This window comes from Amblyraja radiata, chromosome 7 (genome assembly GCF_010909765.2).
Source record: "Amblyraja radiata isolate CabotCenter1 chromosome 7, sAmbRad1.1.pri, whole genome shotgun sequence".
Lineage (NCBI taxonomy): Eukaryota > Metazoa > Chordata > Chondrichthyes > Rajiformes > Rajidae > Amblyraja > Amblyraja radiata.
Window position 1 is genome coordinate 18195210 of NC_045962.1, and position 15965 is coordinate 18211174.

Sequence of the window (15965 nt, forward strand, 5' to 3'; positions counted from 1 at the left end):
TAAAGAAGGGCTTGGACTCCAGTGTTCGATTCAGTGTTTTACTGACCCAGACTAGGGAGGGTAGAAGATCCAGAATCAACAATATTACAGGACAAGGTCATCTACAATTGCTATTTGTCTTGCTGGACATTTCTAGTACTGTACATTGTTCTCTCTTGTTTTTGTGCTTCTGATACTGGCTTTTGCTTTGGGGAGCTGAGAAAGTGTTCATTAACCATGCATCTCTTCCAATATCACTCTGCTCATTGCATCTCAGATTGGAAACATAGATAGAGTTCAAATCCATTTGAACTCGCTCATGCCTTAAAATAATACGTCTCTACCAATCAATGCCAATTTCAACAGAGCATTCGCTACCCATAATGTATGAGTAGCCAAGTGAACATGTATAAGTTGCACCCAATGGAAACCATTAACTACCTACAAGACTGGCTACAGCAAGTGTTTTAGTCACGTGCTCAAAGGTTTGCATTAATTTGGAAGTCACAGGCAACCTTTTCCACATATACCTGACCATCATTTAATAAAAGTGAAACACTTGCAACAATCAAACATGTCAGATGGACATTTTTCCATTTTAATGGCAAATGCAATTTCAAGTTAACACACATGGATATGCATTCAACAATCCCTCCATTTCCTCAGAACTTTAAGGAAAATCTTCACATCACCAAACACTTCAAATTTCTACAGGTGTACGGTAGAGAGTATGCTGAATGGCTGCATTATGGCCTGGATTGCGAACTCGAACACCCAAGAAAGTAGGCGACTGCTGAAAGCCTGTCACGTGTATTGAAGGCATCTCCAAGAAGCTGTCACAAGAAGACAGCCCACTCTCAAAGATCCACATTACCCTGGTCATGCTCTCATCTCCCACCTTCCATCAAGAAGGTGGTACACAAGCCTGAGAATATTTACCTCCAGGTTCGCGAATAGCTTCTTCCAGTCAACCCTTAAGCTCTTGAACCACAATGCACTAACTCTAAGAACCTTACCTCAGCAATGAACAAATATGAACTTAATAAAAGGTTGCACCACATATTCTTGTTTCACAACATTACGGACTGGTTACCTAGTATAACTGACAATTTATTATATTATTGATTATAATATATTTATTTGGTGTGTTGTGTGTTAATGTGCCTATGAAGCTGCAGTAAATAAGAATCTCATTGTTCCGTCTCGGTGCCTGTGACAATTAAACTCTTGACTCTTGATATTGTGTAAACAAAAGCACAGAGATTCAAGGCCCATTGACTTTGTTAATTATTCACTTCTAATTTACTAATCTGACATGCAATTTGCCACTTCTGATTTTCCAATCCATCACATGCTGAGTAGCTCTTTTAAAAAAAAATTTAAAAAGTGACAATTAACCCATTCTACTTCACGGTAGATTTAATGTGAAGATAATTGTAGTTCTCAACAAGATTCATAGCACATCACATAAAACTCCAAAATCAAAACTGTACCTTCCTGCTCAGTCACAGACACTGTAGGCCAAATATCATAACATTAAAAGCTTCTCTAGCAAGTAAATGTATATGTTACTTAATACATTTTTTACATATCACTGATTAATTAATCATGGGCCATGTACACATGATGCAATTTGCCATTTCATGGTATTTGTAACAATGTAAGAAAATCTGCTGTGAGCACATTAATGTGAGCACATTAGTTACCACTCTGCCTGATCTTCTTAATCACTGGGTCAGATTGTAGCAGGTATAATTTCACACAACTGGAAATTCCCAAACCTAACAATGGGACTGAAAATACAGTTATATTTTTAATTAATTTGCTTAACCAATTTGCAATTTGATTCCAATAGATTTTGGAACTTTTTTTGAACTGAATTTTAGCCTGAAAGAAGTTTTATATAGGGTGGGGGCAGGACCCAGAAAAAATAGGGTTTTCTAGAAGTCAAGTTATATGCAACTGCAGTCAGAGAGTCAAAGTATGAGTCATTCAGAAACAAGGAACTGCAGATGCTGGTTTACAAAAGAGGACAGGGTGTCGGAGTAGCTCAGTGGATCAGGCAGCATCTCAGGAGAACATGGATTGGTGATGCTTCGGCTTGGGACCTTTTCCAGAGCAGTATTTGGCATATCCCTCTAAACCATTCCTATTCAAATGCTTTTTAAATGCTGCTATTGCTGTATCTGCCTAAATTATTTCCTACACCAGCTAGTTTAATGTATCCACCACCCGTTGTATGGGAAATGTTGCCCCCCAAGGTTCCTATTAAATCCTTCTCCTCTCATCTTACTCCTATGCCTTTTGTCCTTGATTCTCCAACGTTTGTCAAAAACATTCTGTGCATTTACCCTATCTTCCCCTCATGATTTTTTACACCTCTAAAATATCACCACCTCACCCGTCAGAATCCTGTGCTCCTAGCCTGCCAACCTCCCCCTTTACCTCAGGCCCTCAGGTCCTAGCAACATTCTCTGCACTCTTCCTCCTGTAGAAGGATGAGGAAAACTGAGTACAATACTCCAATTGTGGCCTCGCCAACATCTTGAACAACTGTAACATAGCATCCTAATTACTAGAAGTCGATTCCCTGACTGATGAAGACCAACTTGCCAAAAGTCTTCTTCAGCTCCCTATCTATCTGCAACACCTCTTTCAGGGAAATATATACGTACTCCTAGATCCCTCTACTCTACAACACTCCCAAAGAGCCCTCCGATTCACTGTGAAGGTCCTGCCCTGGTTTTACAGCACAATATGCAATACATCGCACCTATCTTAATTAAATAAACTCCATTTGCCATCCCTCATCCCACTTATCAAACTGATCAAGATCCTGCTGTAAATCCAGATAACCATCTTCATTGTGAATGATACCTATTTTAGTATAATTTGCAAACGTACTAATCAGGCCTTGTACATTCTCACCCAAGTCATTGATATAGTTCGGCCCAGCACGCCATGATCCCAGAGGCACACCACTAGACATAGCCTTCCAGACCACGAAATAACCAACAACCATCATCCACTTCTTCTTACCATGAAACCTTTAAGGTCTTTAAGTATGGCTACCACCCATGGATTCACAATCATAAGGAAACTGCAAAAAATAGCACAGTACACCACGGCCTTCTTAAACCAAGTACGTAGGAGCAAGAATGTGGGGCTAGTGGTACATTGAGTGGAGTTAATTGCATTGGTGGCAGATGAATGGTTGTTTGCAGAAGCAAAGATTCATGTCAATCGCTGGAATTTATGACAATGTAGTCAATGTAGCGCTAAGATAGATAATATTGAAGGGTTGGAAATATTTACTAACTTTAAAGCACTTACCTTATAGACTGATCTTCCAACCTACTCTCAGTATCAGGATTGTAGATGCCTGGGGAAAAAAATAGTGACCATTAAAATGAGGGCAAGTAGCTTTGTTGTACCATTTCAAGACCAACACATATTCTTTATGCAGATTGACCACTTGAGTTCAAGTCATTTGAGAGCCACTAATAATTTACTATTTTTGTTTACAAACAGTAAAAAGTCAGCAATATACTTTGAAGACCAATCCTAGTGTATGCATCAATAAATAAACGATTCCCTTAGCATTCACATTTTAACCAAATACTATTTCTAAGGAGAGAAATATTTTTTCATTAATCAGCATTTTATTCTATCGTCAGGATACATCAATTATTTACATTTTCAGTACATCACAGTTCCGTTTTTTTGGCAAGCCTCGCAAATAACTTGTTATTTGAACATAAAATGCTGGAAGTATTCAGCAAGTCAAGCAGCATGCAGAGAAACAGTTTTACAGGAAAATATCTATTTAACCTGAAATGTTAATTCTGTTTCTCTTTACACAAATATCGATTGCCCCGCTGTGTGTTTCCACCATTTTCTGGTTCATAATTTCAAATTTCCAGCAGCAGCATTTTTGTTAAAAAAGCAAACTTCATTTGCTGTTTATATTTATAACTCTACTATGCTCTAAATAAGCAACGATAAAAGTTTCGTTTTGACATGTTCATGACAAAAGTTTTGCCAAGAATACTAAACCTGTTCCCATCTTTAAAAATAATGGGCCAAATTATGCTGGAAATAGCACTCCAGTGAAATTGTTGGCTGTGGTATCAATCTAGTAGGCAGAATGCTGTAATGAGAGGCTTAATAAATGGTGGAGTCGTGGACAATGTGGGCTTTTAGAGGTCATGTAGGATATGTTCCTGAGGGATGATTGCAGCGAGATGGGTTTGAGCAAGTGTTAAAAGCCCGCGGGAAGGAGAGCTGCTGTGGTGAGCATGGAAGCCAGAGCTTCAAGCCTGTGTACCACCAGCACTGGCACTGCGAGAGTAAGATTGCAATGAGACTAGAGTGAGAGAAGGACTGGAGAGTGGCCTAAGGGGTTGCCAGGTGCAGAGCAAGACCAGAGGACTAGCCCGATGCAGAAGCAGTCCCCAGCAGAGGAGTGTCATTGAAGACCTCCAGTTTGAGCTCAAACAGAAGCTGAGCTCGAGTGAATTTCTAGTCTAGGCTGTTGTGAGAGTGCCCCGATATGCAGCTCGGGAAAGCGCAAAGTTTAGTGGCAGTCTTAAGAATTTAGAGTGTTTATTTACTGTACTGCTAATTTACTAATTGCCGTATAGTATTGGTTTGAATGTACCTTTGTCCTATTTGAATAGCCTTTTTTCCTCCAAATGTGTTTACTTCATGAATTAATCTGAATTCTCAGTACATGCTTACATCTCATTTCAGATACATTATTAACAAGTTCATCCTGAAAATTAATTGAACTGATTTATACATTGATTCAATATCTATTGCCCATTTTAAAATCAAAACGTTGACAATAAATGCAAACATTGTATTAACTTGTAACCATAAAGGTGGTGGAAATAACTAAACGGTATATATTAAAGTACTTAGCAATTGGGTTTACCAAATTTGGAGGAGTGGAGCAAAACTCCTTATAAAAATTCTGCAAAACTTGAGTGGGGTAATTTTCTACTTGATTCAACATTAACAATTGGAATGAAGAATGGATGGGTTGTGGGAATACACAAAAAATGTATTTTGGGTGTTCCGTTGCTTTATTTGTACGACCCACATGGCAAATGAATTTCCTCGTATGTTGCATATACTTGGCCAATAAAGTATTATTGTAGACTGTAGAGGAAGCACACCAACAGAATTTTGGGAACTTCTGAATTTGTGGATAGTTCAGGCCAAAAACCTACAGAAATAATTTTCCACCTTGTATAAATTGTGGAAAGATGAAAGGTCTAAATGGATTTTAAAAAACTGCAGATGTTATACCAATATTCAAGCAACAAAAAACAAATCAGAGAATAACAGGCTGGTTTGCCAAACATCTGTCCTGAAGCAAATTTCTGCAATCCTTGGATTAGAAGTTGCAACAGAATACCGAGGAAATTGTTATACAAGGAAGCAGATACAAGATAGTTTTACGCAAAGGAAATATGATTTGGAAATTTATCAGGGTTCTCTCAAAATGCAAATGGTAAAGCAAGAAAACAACAAATGTATTGTAATTCTATTTGCAGATGCATTTAATAAGATGTTGCATGGAAGGTTATTGCACAAGATAAAGGCTCATCGTATCACAGGAAATGTATCAGCACAAATAGATCATAGGTCAACTGAAAGAAAGCAGGGTAAAAAAAGGGTCATCTTTTGCCAGCAACCCAATGCAAGCTGGATCAGTGATGATGCCTCAACCACGTACAATCTATATTCCTGATTTACACCTTGGGACTGGGCACATGGTATGCAGATTTGCTTGTGTACGTGAAGCAGGAAAGTTTGGAGACAAAAAGCCTGCAAAAGAGACACAAATGTTTAAATGTATTGCACCCTCCACTAATAACACCAAATCCAAATCCTGCTGATAAAAGAAAAGGCAATTATTTCCAACATTTATCATTTAACGCCGCTACAGAAATCTTTTTCTGGAATATGTTTATTTTATTGCAGACTCCGTGCAACACTGGTATATTGCTCCCACAAGTTCCAGCCTGTTTAATTCTATATGTTTCACTGCACAAAATAATGTTGCCACCTCAGGTCCAACAATATTTAATCCCCTTTTGAAAATAACCACCATATTTAACTTGCTTAATTATATTTATTCAGATATCTGTACATGATAGCAATAAAAGGTAAAGCACTGCACAGCAATAAAGAGCAGAAAGAGAAAAGAAAACAGCGAAGCATGATTCAGGTCACATAACCCAAGAACAATAGCGATAGTTTAATAAATGAACCGTGACTTCCGGTGGCTGCTATGAAGCAGTGAAGGCCGCTGCACTGAGCTCTCCTCCAGACAAATCGTGTTTAAAGTCGACTCCCATGCCAGGATCGATTTAAAAACTCTTACCGGGATTGCTGAACGTCGAGGGTACTGACTCCATCAAACGGTGCCAGTGGATTCGGGATTTTAAACGATTTTATCGGTAAAAATCGGATGAAAAAGAGAAGAGGTCAGAGAGGACCCAAGAAGACTACAATCAGTCTCCAGCTCCAAAAAGCTCTGGATGAGCTTGAAACCACTCCTGAACCCACTTTTGAAAGTTTGGAAGAGGAGCTGGAGCCTCAACAACCAACAAGCGATATGGCTGCGAGAAGTGATACAAAGGAGAAAGAAATGAAAAGCTGGGAAGAAACGGTAAGAGCTAATATTATTAAAGACATTACTAAAGATCTTCAGAAGCAATTTGCCAAAATGAACTCTACAATTCAGAACAACTTCTCCACTATGGAGGACAATCTTTCTAAGAAAATTGATAATAGCTGCGGCGAAGTAAAAGAGCTTTATGTAGCCCTGAACCAGCAGTTTAAAGATTTGGAGTCGAGGACTGCGAAGGAATTGGAAAGTATGCAGAGAGATTATAACAATAAACATGACTCCCTGCTGAAGCAATTAACAGACACGGAAAAATTGATGGAAGAGATGGAGGGTGAAATGGAACAGATGAGCCACGAAATAACAGGTTTGAAAAAACAACACGATATGAATTGGGAGCTAACGAATAAACTGAATGAGAAATGTCAAGATTTAGAAGCCAGATCAAGGAGGCAGAACCTGAGAATAATAGGAGTTAAAGAGGGTGCTGAACACGGCTTTCAAATGCGTGATTTTATCACTAATCTACTTAAAGATGTTTTCAAACTGCCAGAAAAACCAAAGATAGATGTGGCTCATCGAGTGGGTCGCTTCCAAAAACATGTTAGTGCTTCGCCAAGGCAAATTATCGTAAAGTTCCTAGACATTTCAACTTTGGAAAATCTATTAAAGAAGATACCCTATAGAGAAAATCTTACATTCGCTGATAATATCGTAAGATTCTACAGGGATTATCCTCGGGAAATTCTGGCAAAAAGACGCGAGTTTAAAAGGGCAAGCAGTATTTTATATGGACATTCTGAAGTTCGTTATGGCGTGATCTATCCAGCGAAAATGCTAATTTCGTTTAACGGCAAGCAATGCTCATTCATGGACCCGGACTCTGCTTGCAAATATGCCCAGGAGATTTTAAACAAAATTCAAGGAGGAACAGAATAATAGCCATTTTATCTGTGGAACTTGTTTTTTCTGTTTCAATTAAGACACTAGAACTGTTCAGACGGTTACCAGACAGGCTTATCTGGCAAGAATGTGTTTTTCAATAACAGAGGCCGAATTAAATTTCTGAACTGAAAGCTGATGCGCACAGATGGAAGCTCAAGGTCGCAGGCTCGTTGCCAAGTCCTTCAGCCCTGAGAACTATGAGACTGTCCCCTTTTGAAATGGCCATGATATGATGCATCTGTCCCACACTATATGACCTATTATTTACACATATAACATATAACTAACTAACTAATTAACTACTTACGCGCAATAAACTCAACTAACGTTAAAGGCGTAATGTACTATACTAACACGACTAACTATATAGCAGGAAGGATGGGGGAGGTTAGACATATATTTTAAATACTAATTATGAATTAACTAACATACAGGTTAATGAAAAGTGTAATTATTGACGAGGTACTTTAACCCATAATTACTTTTATTTTAGTCCAAATCTTCTAGCTTCTCTTTTATTCTATTTTAAACTGTTCAGCTATTAATTGACCTGATATGATAATTTTGGTTACAACTAGAGGGAACCGACTAATGTTGGGTCACACTTTATTAGGGGGGTAAGGCCCAGTGCATAATCTCATCGACGGAGGTCAATTTAAAAACAATCCTAGCTACCATTGGTGGCTTTTTTGTAAGATATCGCTTTGTTGATAACTTACACTCACTTTTTTTGTTTATTCACAATTATGTGTTGTATGACTTAACAATGTTTATGTACACTTTATGTTATGTTTTTCTCTTTCCCTTAATTATGTTTAATAGTGTCAGGAGATGTAAAACTACTGCAGAAATTATGAAGGACAACTCTGGACTCGGGATTCCGAGGTACTTGGCTGCATCACATGAATCATACAGTCTGGTAATAATAGCCAATGCAAGATAATAGTCGAATAAATATCGGAGGTCTCACTTTCTGTAGTTGGAACATCAGAGGTGCGAATGAGCCAATTAAGAGGGGTAAAATTCTGGCACAATTAAAATCATTAAATATGGATATTGCTTTCCTACAAGAGACACATTTGAAACAACAAACTCAGATCAGATTAAGGGCAAACTGGATAGGTCAAACCTATTACTCCTCATTCACCTCTAAAGCAAGAGGCACGGCCATTATAATTCGGAAGGGTATACCTTTTAAATTAAAGAAATCCATATCTGATAAAGAGGGAAGATACGTTATAGTCACGGGAGAAATTTACAATACACCATTAACTATGATAAATATTTACGCGCCTAATTTTGATAACCCACAATTTTTAAAGAAAATAATAGATTTAATCGCAGAGCATAATTATCAAAATATAATAATGGGGGGAGATTTTAACTGTGTTATAGACCCATACTTAGATAAATCAATAAAGGTAGGGAAGCATCTTGTTAAAACTAAGACCTGTGAATTTTTAAATACATATAAAAAATAACAACATAGCTGATGTTTGGAGAATAGCAAATCCAAGTGGTAGGGAATATTCATTTTACTCATCAGTTCATAAAACTTATTCACGAATTGACTATTTCTTATTGGACACAAAATTCATCCCGTATACGAATAAACCATCATATCATAATAGTATTATTTCTGATCATTCACCATTGACTTTTATACTTAAAATTGAGGGAATGCCAGGTATAAAACCTTTTTGGAGATTCAACGCACTAATATTAAATAACCCGTAAGGCTATGAGTATATAAAAGAACAAACAACATTTTTTTTCGAAATAAATGACACGCCGGGTATTTCTGCACCGCTATTATGGGAAACCTTCAAGTCATATATTCGCGGCGTCATAATCTCTTACCAAAGTTTTCAAAATAAGGAAAATAAAAGAGAACTTCAGCGGATAGAACAGGAAATAAAATTACTAGAACTGGACAATGCAACTGACCCAACCATAGATAAACATAATAAGATAACTTTATTGAAATATAAAATCAATAGAATACTATCGGCAAGAGTAATAAGATTATTCCAAATTACAAAACAAGCACACTTCGAATTTGGGGATAAGCCACATAAATTACTTGCGAGGCAACTGAAGCAACAAGAAAAGGAAAAAACTATCACTAAAATTAAATCGGATAAGGGTGAGTTTCTAACACTGCCAAAGGATATTAATAAGAGGTTTGCCCAATTTTATCATAATTTATATACATCTAAAATAAATACAGATGTTAGTATAATTACAAATTTTTTAGATAATTGCAATCTCCCAAAATTGGATAGTTTAGAACAAGAGCAATTAGGAGCACGGATTACTAGTGAAGAAATAAAACAAATAATAAACTCACTGAAAAATGGGAAGACCCCAGGACCAGATGGTTTTAGTAATGAATTTTATAAAAGATTTCAGGAGTCAATTGTACCAAGATTATTCAATTTATACATGCAGGCTTATACCGAAAATAAACTACCAGAAACCCTAGCAGAAGCAACAATAACGCTTATACCAAAAAAAGATAAAGATTTAGATGAACCGGGTTCTTATAGAGCTATTTCACTTCTAAATACGGATCAGAAAATTTTAGCAAAGATTCTAGCTAGAAGACTAAATAATTATATTAACAATTTAATAAATACGGATCAAACGGGATTTATACCCAAAAGACAATCATTTAATAATTTGAGAAGGCTTTTCAATATAATGTACTCTCACAATGAGGACAATGAAGATATTTCAGTTGTTACGCTGGATGCAGAGAAGGCATTTGATCAGGTAGAATGGCAGTATTTATACAAGGTACTCCAAAAATTTAATATGGGAGAGAATTTTATTAGATGGGTTAAACTACTTTACGATAGACCTACGGCAAGAATATTAACTAACAATATGCTATCTCCAAAATTTTACTTACCAAGGGGTAATAGGCAAGGTTGTGCCTTATCACCATTGCTATTTGCCCTTATGATAGAACCGCTGGCCGAAAGGATTAGAAATCACCCGAATATTCACGGATATAACACTAAGGACTCAAAGAATAAAATTTCATTATACGCTGATGATATCCTTTTATATATTACTAATACACAAACGAGTATACCCACCTTATTAACACTAATTGAGGAATTCGGCTCTTTTTCAGGATATAGAATAAATTGGAATAAAAGCGAAATTATGTCTTTAAAACCACAGGATTCGAGACACTTACTAAAATTCCCCTTCAAAATTGCAACAGAAAAATTCAAGTATCTGGGTATTCAAATTACGAGAAGACACAAATCATTATTTAGTGCCAATTTTATGCCACTATTAAATAAACTGAATATGATTAAATTTTGGAAAACGCTCCCGCTCTCATTGATAGGTAGAATTAACGCTATAAAAATGACTTTCTTACCACAATTAATATATTTGTTTCAAGCGATCCCAATATATATTCCAAAATACTTTTTCAAAAAACTAGATTCTACTATCACTAATTTTATATGGGATTACAGAGCACACAGAATTCAACGAAAGCATTTGTGTAAACCTAAAGAAGTTGGGGGTTTATCATTACCTAACTTTATGTATTACTACTGGGCAGTGCATATTAAGAACATAATGTACTGGTTGGATAGTTCCACTCAGCAGTTGGAGTGGATAAGAATGGAGAAAGAGGAGTGCTATCCGCACGATATAGGAACGATCTTGCTCTCACCGATAAAATTGAATAGTATAATATATAAGAAGAACCCAATTATTCACAATACAATAAGAATTTGGAAACAAATAAAAGTATCCTTGAAATTAAATAATCTATCAGTACTAACCCCACTATTGAACAACCCCGCATTCAAACCATCTCTCATCGACAAAACATATCAACAATGGGATAGACTGGGGATTAGGAAAGTAGGGGATATGTATGAATTGGGCAAACTGTTATCATTTCAACATTTTAAATTAAAATTTAAACTGAAGGATAATCAATATTTTAAATATATACAGATATGTGACTTTATGAAGAAATATACACATAGATTTCAAACTATATTTTTAGACCCTTTAGAAGAAGCAATGAATATTAAGGCTGATTCACAAAAACTAATATCATACTTTTATAATAATATATTAAATAGAGAATCACCCTCAACAGAAGCACTAAGAGAAGATTGGGAACATGAGCTAATGATAAAGATCTCGAAGGATAGATGGGAAAAGTATCTGATGAACACGCTTAATTGTTCTATTAATGCAAGACATAATTTAATTCAATTCAAATTATTACATAGACTATATTATTCAAAAACGAGGTTGAATAAATTTTATCCAAACGTCTCTTCCAGATGCGATAAATGTTTGTTTCAAAACGCTAATATAACACATTCATTTGTAGGATGTACAAAGTTGAATAAATTTTGGGGCGATATATTTGATATATTTACAAAGCTTTTCAAGTCAAGAATAGAACCTAAAACGGAATGGATTATATTTGGAATAATAGTAGAAGATATCAATTTAAATAAAGACCAAAACGTTTTTTTTAATTATGGGTTAATAATTGGAAAGAAATTGATACTTAAATTTTGGAAAAATACAACCATACCAACTGTTAAAATGTGGAATAGGAATATGATGGACATAGCACGCCTTGAAGAAATGAGACTCCGACTAATAGATAAATATGACCAATTCTTAAGGAGTTGGTCTCCTTTCATCGACTTTCTGGAATCATGTGATGCAGCGGTACCGTAAAGATTGCTGATTTCAGTTCATGCCGTGGATAGATCTACATCTCCGAATATAGATTTGAAAATTTCTCTTTTAAGGGGCCTTCTCTTCTATTTCTACTTTCCACTTTTTCTTTTTTTTTTTTATATACACACTTCACGTTTTTCTACTCTCTACCATCTATTTTTCCTCTTTTTCCCCTTTCTATTGTTTTCTTTTTCTTGTCTTGCTTACTTCCTTCTCAAAACATAAAACTAGAGGTTGTACATAGAATGGATTACGGTATGACATAGTTGGCACCTAAAATTAGGTCCCACTGTACTGTTTTGTACTGTATTAACTTCTAATAAAATAAACAAAAAAATAAATAAATAAATGAACCGTGCCTTGCCAGCTATTTGGATAGAAATTCATCAACTATACATTGGAGATAACAAGCACAGAGCTCAGTTTCTCCAATTTGCGCATGCTGACTTTAATGATAGTGAATGGCAATCAAGGAATGCATGAATCTATTACCACATGTGAGAATTAAAAATGCAGGGCTGAAGATGAATGCCCCCCCCCCCCCCCACCCCCTCCCTCCCTACAATTGAAATGGCCAATGCGCTTGACTTGTATCCCATCCATCATCCTAAGCATTCATTACCTTGACAGTGGAAACTGCATGTTGTGGCGTCTTCTCCTGTGAAACCATACCCTAAACTCAAAACCTCTTCTGCCAAGCAAAACAAGGGCAGCACAAAGTGATCCATGCACAGCAAGTTTCTCTTCAAGTTGCACATCATCTCCATTCGGAAATATATCATTCCTCCGTCACTGGATTCAAATACTGAAAGTACCTCCCCAACAATATTGTGCAAGTACCTTCACTAGAAACTTTAACCCAGTGAATTATCTTGAGCTTTGAGTGCTATTAGGAATTGGCAACAAAATGTTGACATTGCCAACAATGCTCATACTCCTAACAAATATCAAAACAAGAAATCATCTTTAAAAAATATCCATAAAGTGCCGAGATGTAAATCTGAACCGAATACTAATTTATTTGCCAAGTAATTTTAATGCCGCAGATCTGTCATCTAGTGACAACCCTTGGCAAGGGGTGGGAGATTGCAACCTTCACGTGGTCCATGCTGTTTCGACTAATGCAATCAGCCCGACATGCACAAACAAAAGATCAAAGAGAACAAGTTGACCTACAACTTTAGGCTGTGCACGCCATACGCAAGAAGAAGACCCCCTGGCAACATTAGAAGCAACAACTCAGATTGCACAATTGAAAACCATAATGCTGCCTGACTTGAGATTTTCCAACATTTTTTTTAAAAATTCAACTTTCATTGGTAAGCCATTGACATGGTAAGCCATTGACATGCAGCTGAACTCAGTGAAATGAGGCTCTTTCCAGCCTCATTGCACTTAAGGTTTGGTGCTACACCTTCAAATCATATAAATAAAAACAGTGATGGAAAGTATACAGAAGTTAGAATCTCTAAATGACAAAAGAAGTTATGCCATCACAGATTGCAACCCTATATTCAAGGTAAACATGGAAAGCAAAGTTGTTATTTTATAGTTGGGGAACAACTATTGAAAAAGGAGACTTGATGAGAGAAATGCAGGAAAAACATCAATCAAAACATCAGAGCTGAAGCACGTGAGACTATGCGAGTATGCACAAGATATGGGGTAGAGGCTGGTTTTGGCTGTTTCTGGAGAAATATGTTGTTGCAATTATTTGATTTGCAATTCCCTGATATATAGTTAATGCAGAATAGCAATAGCAAACACGGCAGGACTCCAACAATCTTCTATTAAATGAATCAGAAATCTAGATGGGCCCCTGGTTTCTGTGTTCACTATCCACTTCCAACAGCCTCAGATCCCAGTTACCATTCTCATTTACTGGCACGACAGATCCCGCACCCTCTCTCACTCACCAGAGCCCATGTAACACGCTCCTTGCCAATTCATTAGTGTCCCTGTCCCAAACACCAATTATAGTACTTGATAGGGTGGAAAATAACTAATAATGCGTAATGCAAAAAAAAGGAAATTAAAAGGATGGGGTGACATTAGTAGAAATAATATCCAATATTCTGAAATATTTGCCAGTCTGGCACCAGTCCCCACGTGTGTCTGATTATCAACGTTACTGTACACAACTACAAGGCATATGAACTGCTGTCTCAAATAAATGTTGTATAAGTTCCTTACGGGAAGCAGAGAGGAGATAAATATTCTCTACTTTAGATTTGATACGTGGGCATTTCACCAAAGAAATACAAAGCTAAAACAAAGCCAGCTTTCTCCTACCAGCTAAGTGGCGAAGAATGCCTTCTCCTTTATTCCAGCAATAACATATTTGGCACCAATTCAGTTTGATTCATTCTTCCTGCTTTTTTATTGATACCGTCTAATACAGTTCCAAACATGAAATTTTCCATGAGATGGAGTAGGAAGTGGAACTTAAGGCAAGTCTAAACTCACCACATAAAATGTATTAAGTCGAAAACAAAACGTTCTAGAACAAAAATGAGTTTGCTGATTGCACCGGACATAGCGACATAAAAAAACAAACAAATTATTCAAAATGTTCTTATAACTGTAGTGAAAAAGGCAGAAAGGGCAGAGCTCAGTGCTCCTCCTGCAGGATGTGGGAAACCAGGGAGAATTCAAGTGTGCCCAAGGACTACACCTGTGGGAAGTGCATCTAGCTGCAGCTCCTATGTGGGGCCTATGCTAAACACTTTAACTCCCCCTCCCATATTGACCTTCCTGTCCTGGGCCTCCTCCACTGTCAGAGTGGGGGCAAACACAAATTGGAGGAACAGCCACTCATATTTCGCTAGGGCAGCTTACAACCCAGCGGTATGAATAGCGATTTTTCGAACTTCAAGTAACCCTTGCTAACGGAGGAATAAGCCTTTCCTGAATCTGGTGATATACGATTTCATGTTTTTGGACTGTCTGCCTGAAGGGGGAGGGGAGAGGATATGATCAGTGAAAAAGGTCCTTGATTATGTTGGTCCCTTCCTCAAGGTAACATCAAGTGTAGATGGGATTGATGCTGAGAAAGGTGGTCTATGTTGGACTAGGATATATCCATAATTCTGTAATTTCTTAAAGTCTTGGGGAGAACTGCTTCCAAACCAAGCTGTGATGTAACTTGAAAGTATGCTTTTTACAATGTTTCTGTAGAAGTTAGTAAGAGGCAACAGAGACCAGCTGAATGTCCTCAGTCTTCTGATGAAGTGGAGACAATGGTATACTTTTCTGAACACAGCTTTAATGTGGTTGGTCCAGGACAGATTGGTGGCGACATTTATACCTAGGAAACTGAGGCTCACGACGGTTCTATTTCAGCACCATTGATGCCGATTGAAACGTGTATTTTCACCTTGTTTCCTGAAGTCAATTAGTAGCTCCATCTTGCTGACATTAAGAGACGGGTTGTTGTCTTGACACCATGTTACTAAGCTCTCTTCTCTAGCTTGCTCTTGCCTTCCCGCACTCTGTCTCATCATTGTTCAAAATCTGACACACTGCAATTTTTTTTGGTTATCATGAGAAGTTATCTGTTTCTCATCATTGCTGTACTGTGTTTGCAATCCACCTTTGGCTGACCCACATCTTGGTGAACAGTCATTAAAAGAAAATGGAAATACAGTGGATGCTGGAATCC

The 15965-nt window shown here is 37.1% G+C and overlaps 1 protein-coding gene across 2 annotated transcripts in view; it reads right to left on the reverse strand.

Moving 5' to 3' along the window:
* gulp1 (GULP PTB domain containing engulfment adaptor 1) overlaps window positions 1-15965 on the reverse strand; it is a 370296-nt gene that overhangs the window by 217704 nt on the left and 136627 nt on the right. For both annotated transcript variants that reach the window (XM_033023788.1, XM_033023789.1), the window contains one exon: window positions 3313-3361. The gene's annotated coding sequence lies outside the window, so the exon portion shown is untranslated. The remainder of the gene's footprint in view (window positions 1-3312; window positions 3362-15965) is intronic.